We start from the raw sequence: 8248 nt of genomic DNA on the forward strand, positions 1-8248 counted from the left end.
AAGAATAAGATAAGTAAATATTATATAATTTTATAAAAATGTATTCTTTTCGCCTATCTGATTTAGCAAATCGCTATACGATTGCATCAACATGTAGACAAATTTCAGGATGCACATTGATGAATGCTAAACTAGTTAACCTTTCCGCAGAAGTTCTATTTCAAAGCCAAGTCTTTAGACAGATAGTATACATATGAATATAGATAGATATCTTTTGGATACATATGAATATCGTATTTTCTAATACTTCTAAAATACAATCAGGAAGTTTTCCATTATTTTGCACGACTCTTTTCCACTTTTGAATCCATAGTAAAAACTCTTGTTCTACTGTGGAATATGCAGTAAGTAGTTGGTCCAATAATAGATTGGAAGGTGTCAACAATTTTTTTTTAATGCAACTTAAATACATTCATAACTTTCGGTGAAAGTCGTCCTTCTAAATCAGTTAGGATATTGTCTAAAAGGGGTAAATAAATAAATCTTTGGAAATATTCTTCGCAAGAGTTAGCAGATTGGTTTTAACGACAGGTTTGACGAGAAACTATACGAGGCATCTTCAATTCAATGTCTAGTTGTTCGGCTATTTGTTTACTTCATAGTATTTGCTAAAAACAGATTCAGCTTGATCTTTTATTTTGAATAATGCATTTAGTGTCCTCTATGGCCTCAATGACCTACTTAAAACCTAATTTTTGCTGACTGAAGAAGACGACTAAGTGATAGAGTTCTACCTAAAACATCACTAAGACATACTACTGTTTCAGTTTCACAAATACCTTGGACAGCAGCCCCCAGTTTTTTTATTTGTATTCACTAACGTATCAGACAGAGCTAATGCGACAACAATATTCACTTTAATATTTATTATAGATAAATTTTAAAATATAGCACACAATCTCAACAATTATAATACATATTCAAATTCGTCTTCTTCTTAGCCTTCTGTCGTCCATGTTTGGATACAGGCCTCTTCCAACTCCTTCCATCGGTCTCTATCCTAAGCAACATATTTCCAATTTGTTTTCATATTCAAATTCAAAATTATTTGTTTCCAATTTCCATATTCAAATTACAAACAACCAATTCGTAGACAAAACTGAAGATAAGAAATACCTAATACAAAATAAAAATGTGCTGATTTCGTGCGAAAATTCATGTCATGTACATTGAATGAGCAATAATGTGTGGGCTGTAATTCTATCTCATCGATAATCGAACGATTCTCTGGCACTCAAACGACGAATTGACAAAATTTGAAAACCTAGTTCGTGGAAGTCTTAGTCGAGGTATTACTGTATTTAGAATTGTTGATTTTTAAAATTTAAAATGTCTTCAGTATAATTCTACACTTACCCCTAGAATAAATGAGTTTGAATCATTTCAACTCTTGACTTCCTGCTTATAGGGTTGATCGGTTTTAAATTATTTTTTTTAGGATTATTTGATTGATATTCAATTTTGTTTTGGGGGTGGTCATGACTCCCGTGACCCCCCCACCCTTGGATCAGCAACTGTTTGTGTGCGAGCAGGCTTCTGTCAATAGAACTCCATACTTCAAGAGTTCTCACTGACCGCTGAGTTCTGACCCCTAGCACAGTGTGTGTTATTAGATTTTAACGTAAATATTACAAAGAACACAGAATGCCTGACCGCTGTCTGTGTGTGCGCGGGGGGGGCTAAAAGTTTGGTAAATCTTCTTTACTCAAAGTTTCTCTTCTCAAAATTAAACGACACACCACTGAGGTTTCATAAATAAAACAAATAAATTATTTGTTTTAATTTCACAATTTAATAATTGAAATATAGAGAGATAAATTATAATTTCCAGATACTTTCTTGATGGATTATACAGGGTGAGTCATAACTATTGGGACATAGACTAAGGACAGGTTATTTGGACCAAAATATGGCTATTGGGCCAAATATGCCTTAATAAAATGTTGCTGAGAAAAAAGATATAGGGTGTTAAAGTTAATTTTTGTTTTTAGTGTTTTGCTAATAGTTTCCCTGTATATTTATAAATTGCTATCAAAATTGGCACAGAGCCATAATCTTAGACAAGAAATAGTATTTTATTTACAATTTTACGTTATGTCATAGAGGGCGCCACGTGGATCATTCCTAATGATCAAATTGAGTCTAAACTTTTTCTGATGAAACTTTTTAGTAATTTTTATTAGAAAATATGACGTAAACATCATTTTTACGTAAAATTGGTACTCTTGTTTAAACATGATAATTTCAACCGTTTTCGATAAAAACGCAGTCGAACTGCTTAGAGTCTTAAAAAAGGATTTCAAATATTATTTCATTTATGAAAAGTATGCTTTATACTGTCAGATAATTGTTGTTGGTAAATGTCATTTGTTCAGAGTAAATTATTTTTGATGTGACAGTGTAGTGTAATGTTGCATTTTTTAAAAGTAATCATTACTTCTTTTGATTGAAATGGCGAGATACGATTTGCGTATACGCACAAGAAAATTTTTGCGGTCGCTCGGCAACCAGAAGGTATGGAATGTTATACGCAAACAGAAGGCAACCAAATCACAAAACTTTTGCAAGATTATATCGTAGTTTAGGTAAAAAAAGATAACCTCCATCCTTATCACTTCACTCCTGTTCAAAATTTACTTCCAACAGATCTTCCACGACGGTTACAGTTTTGCCAACGTATTCTGAATAAACATCGCAATGACAGACACTTTATTAAGAATATTATGTTCACCGACGAAGCAACTTTTACCAGACGAGGGGTTTTTAATTGGCGAAATAGTCATTATTGGGAAGAAGAAAACCCGCATGCTATTAAAGCTAGACATTTTCAGCATGAGTTTAAATTAAATATTTGGTGTGGCATTATAGGGGACCAACTACTAGGGCCTTATGTTCTTCCTCCGATTTTAAATGGAGATTCTTATTTATTCTTTTTGGAAAATACTCTTAGTAATATTTTAGATGATCTGTCACTGGACGTAAGAAGAAAAATGTGGTTTATGCAGGATGGAGCGCCACCTCATTTTTCATTAGCTGTTAGAAATCATCTTAATGACGTATTTCCTCAACGATGGATTGGCAGAGGCAGTGATTTTCAATGGCCACCAAGAAGTCCTGAGTACAACCCGCTAGATTTTTATTTTTGGGGACATATGAAGTCCTTAGTTTATGCCAATGAAATTAATACACGAGACGAACTTTGGAGATACATTCAAAATGCAGCTAATCTTATAAGGGGACAGAATAATATTTTTTTTAACGTTCGAAAATCCTTTATAAAAAGAATTAGAAAATGCATAGAAATCGGAGACCATGTAGAACATTTAGTTTGAGTTTTTGTGAGTTCTTTTAAGTTAAAGTGTGTTTAGTTTTGATTTATCGTCAAAACAGAAACCTTACGTTAGTTGCAACTTTGTTTATTAGTTTGGTATTTGATAGTGGAATTGTAAATAAAATACTATTTCTTGTCTAAGATTATGCCTCTGTGCCAATTTTGATAGCAATTTATAAATATACAGGGAAACTATTAGCAAAAAACGAAAAACAAAAATTAACTTTAACACCCTGTATCTTTTTTCTCAGCAACATTTTATTAAGGCATATTTGGCCCAATAGCCATATTTTGGTCCAAATAACCTATCCTTAGTCTATGTCCCAATAGTTATGACTCACCCTGTATGTATAATAATATTTGAGTTTGACATTTAATTCGACTTGTACTTTTTCCACAATACTTCCGCTATAAACACCAACAACGCCAAACAGTTTCCCACCATATACAAACCTACTAAACTCAGCAGATGTTTGATATTTAAATTCTCAGGTTCGTTTGGTCTTGCTGTATATTTAGAGCTCCTTTGAAAATTTATCAATCCATGCTGTTTGACCAGTAGTAAACATTTGTTGAACTGACTTATCAGTGGTGAATTCTTCTGCAGAGTGTAACCATCTATTCCGGGTATCAAAGATTCCTTCATTATAGCATACCGAGATTGCCCGTCTTTGTTTATAAGATAATTGATGTAGAACCTCGCTGCATCAATACGAACCACAAAGGCACAATTGTTCTGTTTCGTAGAGTACAACATATTTTCTGGTTGATCATCAATACTTACAAATTGATGATTCAATCCAAGTGAACTTGGTATGTACCTACGGCGAATAAAGTACTCATGAATATAAATACTTAAATTACTTTTACTAAGCTGTTCGATAGTTTTTATTGGCTCCTGAGCTCGGCTACTGACTAACATACTCGTTAGTAAACAGTTAAATTGCGTATTATTCACAGACATACAAAACACCCACAACATTAAAAGATATTTCAAATATCCCGTTATTTTGCGCAAATTGGGCATTGACGAGTTAAACAAAATCTGAAGCATATTGAAGAAGTAGTCCGTGACGCCCATGTGGCTAGTGTGATTGCCTATATACAAAACATAACATATTCCAAGAGTCGCTAACAGGTTTAGAAGGATTACATCGACATCAAAAACTTTTAAGAAGTGTTCGTATTGTGGTATTTTTTCTGGCCTGGGTACTAATACCACTTTGTGATCGATTCCATAAGGATAAGAGGATGTGATGTTGTTCCAAAATTTACTCTACAACAAAAAAAAATAAAATGTTTTGAAGCTATTTTCTTGTGGCATTTTAAAGTAATTACTATTTAAATGGGAATAAGCCACAATTAAATGTTAAAGTACGTTTATTGACGTTTCAATTTCCACTTCGGAAATCGTTCTCAAAATACAAACATTAGTAAATTAAACAAATTTTGTTTTTTTGTTACTTAGTGAAAAATTCTTCTAATTTAATTTTATCTGACTCATATATATTGACAATTCAGACATACATTATACATTTTGAAGTAGACGACTTTAAAATGATATTGCCAATATTGTTGAGTTGCGTTCCTGGGACGACTTTACTTGTAAGATAGTTCATTCGATTACATGAAATCAACTTTAACTTGGGAATATCCGTCAGAAAAGATCATAACATGTAATTCGTCTTTAAAAAGACAAATACATGCCATGATGACAGTAAAATTCTCCTGTTAGTGATTCCATAGTAAATTATGAGGGAAAAACCAGGAAAAAACCTCATAATACTATCCCGACATGGTAAGTATTTGATCGTGCATTTAGTTTACCTTCAATAAACACCAAATTCCGATTTTATATGTTTGTTATTTAAAAAACATAAATGTATCCTCTATATGTTACTCTAGATGTATCCTCTATATGTTACTGACTTACCAATACTGGTATTTTCCTTTTAATAACTTCCTCTTTCAATTAGTGTTGCCCAAAATCGGTCTTGGTCTTGCAGTCTTGGTCTTGTTCTTGCGTTTTCGCAAGACCAAGACCAAGACCAAAACCGCCTAATTTTAGCAAGACCAAGACCAAGACTGACCGTGCAAGATTTACGCAAGAACAAGACTAAGCCTGCGAGACTCTTGCGTCTTGCAGTTAGGACGGAGTGTTGTTTAAGCGAGTATTGTAGTTCGGGTATATGCTTAAATACTCTATGAGACGCAAAAAAATATGTAATAAAAATTTAAAAAACTGGATTTATACGCATTACGAACAATACCATAAACATACATCAAAATCATCAATCAAAATATTCATTAAAAAAAACACATTTGACACGTGCTCAGAGATAATATGTAAAAATAAAATATTTTGTACATTCTTTTCCAGCAGACGACTTCTACGCTCTGAAATAAATTGTCCAGATTTATAGCCGCCCTCTAATCATAAAATAATCTTGCATTGATACGTCGACAGTAATATCGTATCGAATTTTTTTAAAAATATGGCACTTTAGCTATAAAAAATATAACACTTATTATTACGGACACCCACTTAATAATTCAATTTTTTTCCCATTATAATTTAGTTAGGATGAATCTAAATAAACAAATCTTATCGGCCTAAGACTAAACATTGTTTCTGCTGAGTGTGCGATGAGATCATTCGGTTAAACCAAATTTGCTGAAAGAGCGCGATAATATTCAAAAGTTTATTAATAACAGATAATGTAGCTTACTGTGTAAACAAAATACCGAAATATTTAGAATAAAGAAGTAACAATAATATATAATTCTCGGTTTGTTATTCGATACTTAGGGTATTGAATAGTAACGGACATTTATAGTAGTAGGTACTTTTTCGACATCACTAAATTTCATTTGACAAGTTTACAATTTGACATGGGGGACAAATATTCAAATAGTTTTAAAATAGTCGGAGTAGTGAGCGTTGGAATTATAGATATAAAAGACCTAAAAGCAAATTTGATGAGTTTTTCGAAATAATTTATGCATCCCAAATTGCTTTGTTTGAATTGTGCCTACATAGAAAGATTAAAATGAAAATGAAAACAGAAACACTTCAGGTTTAAGGAAGCATCTAATATCTTTTCTCAAAAAAGAATTACAAATATTTCTTCCTGAAAAACCAAAATTCTGGTTCCTAAAAAAATATTCCTACTACTTTATTTTGGTAAATTTATGTATTTATTAAGTAGATATCTCCTTAATTTAAAATAACTTCTTTTGATTGTCATTGCTTTCTTACCCATTCTTTATTTTTTCAAGTTAGTTTTTTTATATAAAAGTAGAGCTAAGATTGTTAATAACATTTATGTTGCTTTAATAAGTGGATTATAGTTTGTTATCTTATCACCTAAAGAATATGTGCCCTTGATACCTGTATTTGGATTTTTGCCACGTACCAATCTTTTTTAAGATGTCCATTTCATATATGGTGGAGGTCCATCAATACCTTTCTAGACAGAAAATGTTCTTTAAAATACAGTCAAGTTTATGTAATTAATTTGGTTTTTTTGTGTTTTAACCATGTTTGATTGACTTTCATGGGGCATGGCAGATAGCTGGGTTAGTTAGAGCATAGGCACGGATCGCTTAGATCGTGGCTTCAAACTTCCCTAGTAACGTTTAATAAATAGCAATAGGCTAACGGGTAACTGCAAGACTTGCAAGACTCTTGCTGCAAGACCAAGACCAACACCAAGACCGGGAGTGCAATACCAAGACCAAGACCAAGACCAGGTGTATTGGCGCAAGACCAAGACCAAGACTGTCTAAGTCTCGTCTTGTTCTTGCATTTGGGCAACACTACTTTCTATATGGGTAACCAGATCCTACTACATTCTGCTGAGGAATACGATACACAATTTGTCTCATTTAGCATAATTGGAGCCGCTTCTTTGAGATAAAAAGAGAAAAATCAAAGAGTCAGATAAAATTAAATTAGAAGAATTTTTCACTAAGTAACAAAAAAACAAAATTTGTTTAATTTACTAATGTTTGTATTTTGAGAACGATTTCCGAATTGGAAATTGAAACGTCAATAAACGTACTTTAACCTTTAATTGTGGCTTATTCCCATTTAAATAGTAAAAAAATTATATAATTATACAGTAAAGCAGAAAAAATGTGGTAACAATGGACTGAAAATGGTCCAAAAGGATAACTTTTCTGTACTGACATATGCTGCTCTATAGGTTCTCGATATAATCGCACCCATCATGGATGGATAGATTCACAGAAATTAACGAATTGGTTTACTTTGACGTTTTTATCACATCTAACACGTCTTGAAGGGCGAAAAATCATCAAAGCAATACTAATAGGAGATAACCTTTCCGCAAATTTTGCTTATGACGTGATATCTTTTTGCAAACAAAACAATGTAGGCTTTATATTTTTGGTCAAAAAGTCAACACATTTGACCCAAATACTTGATATCGATTTTTTCCGTCCCTTTCAGATGGCTTGGGGGGAAATTCTTAGTGATTGGAAGAACTATCACCCCACATTAACCACAATAGATAAGAAAGATTTTTCAAATTTGTTAAACACTACCCTTCAGCATATGGACAAAAAAATAGAAACAGCGCTATAAAACGCATTATTATTTCCTCCTTTGCAGCCACGGGAATTTATTCTTTCTCCCCGGCATAGTTTGAAATAAGTTACCTAGAGAAGATGAAGAAATAGAGTGCCAAATCGACAATCTTTTGGTACATTATTTAAAGGAGGAAAAATATTCAGTTGCACCATCCAGGCGAAATATTAAATGAACCAAACTAAATGTCGAGCCAAAAAAAGTGTTGTAGCTCAGCAACCTGATGAAACTGAAAGCGACAGTGATAACGAAAAAGTAAGTCAAACGTCAAACTTGGATGAGTCTGACAATAATGATGGGGTTGA

This window comes from Diabrotica undecimpunctata, chromosome 9, assembly GCF_040954645.1.
Source record: "Diabrotica undecimpunctata isolate CICGRU chromosome 9, icDiaUnde3, whole genome shotgun sequence".
Taxonomy (NCBI): Eukaryota; Metazoa; Arthropoda; class Insecta; order Coleoptera; family Chrysomelidae; genus Diabrotica; species Diabrotica undecimpunctata.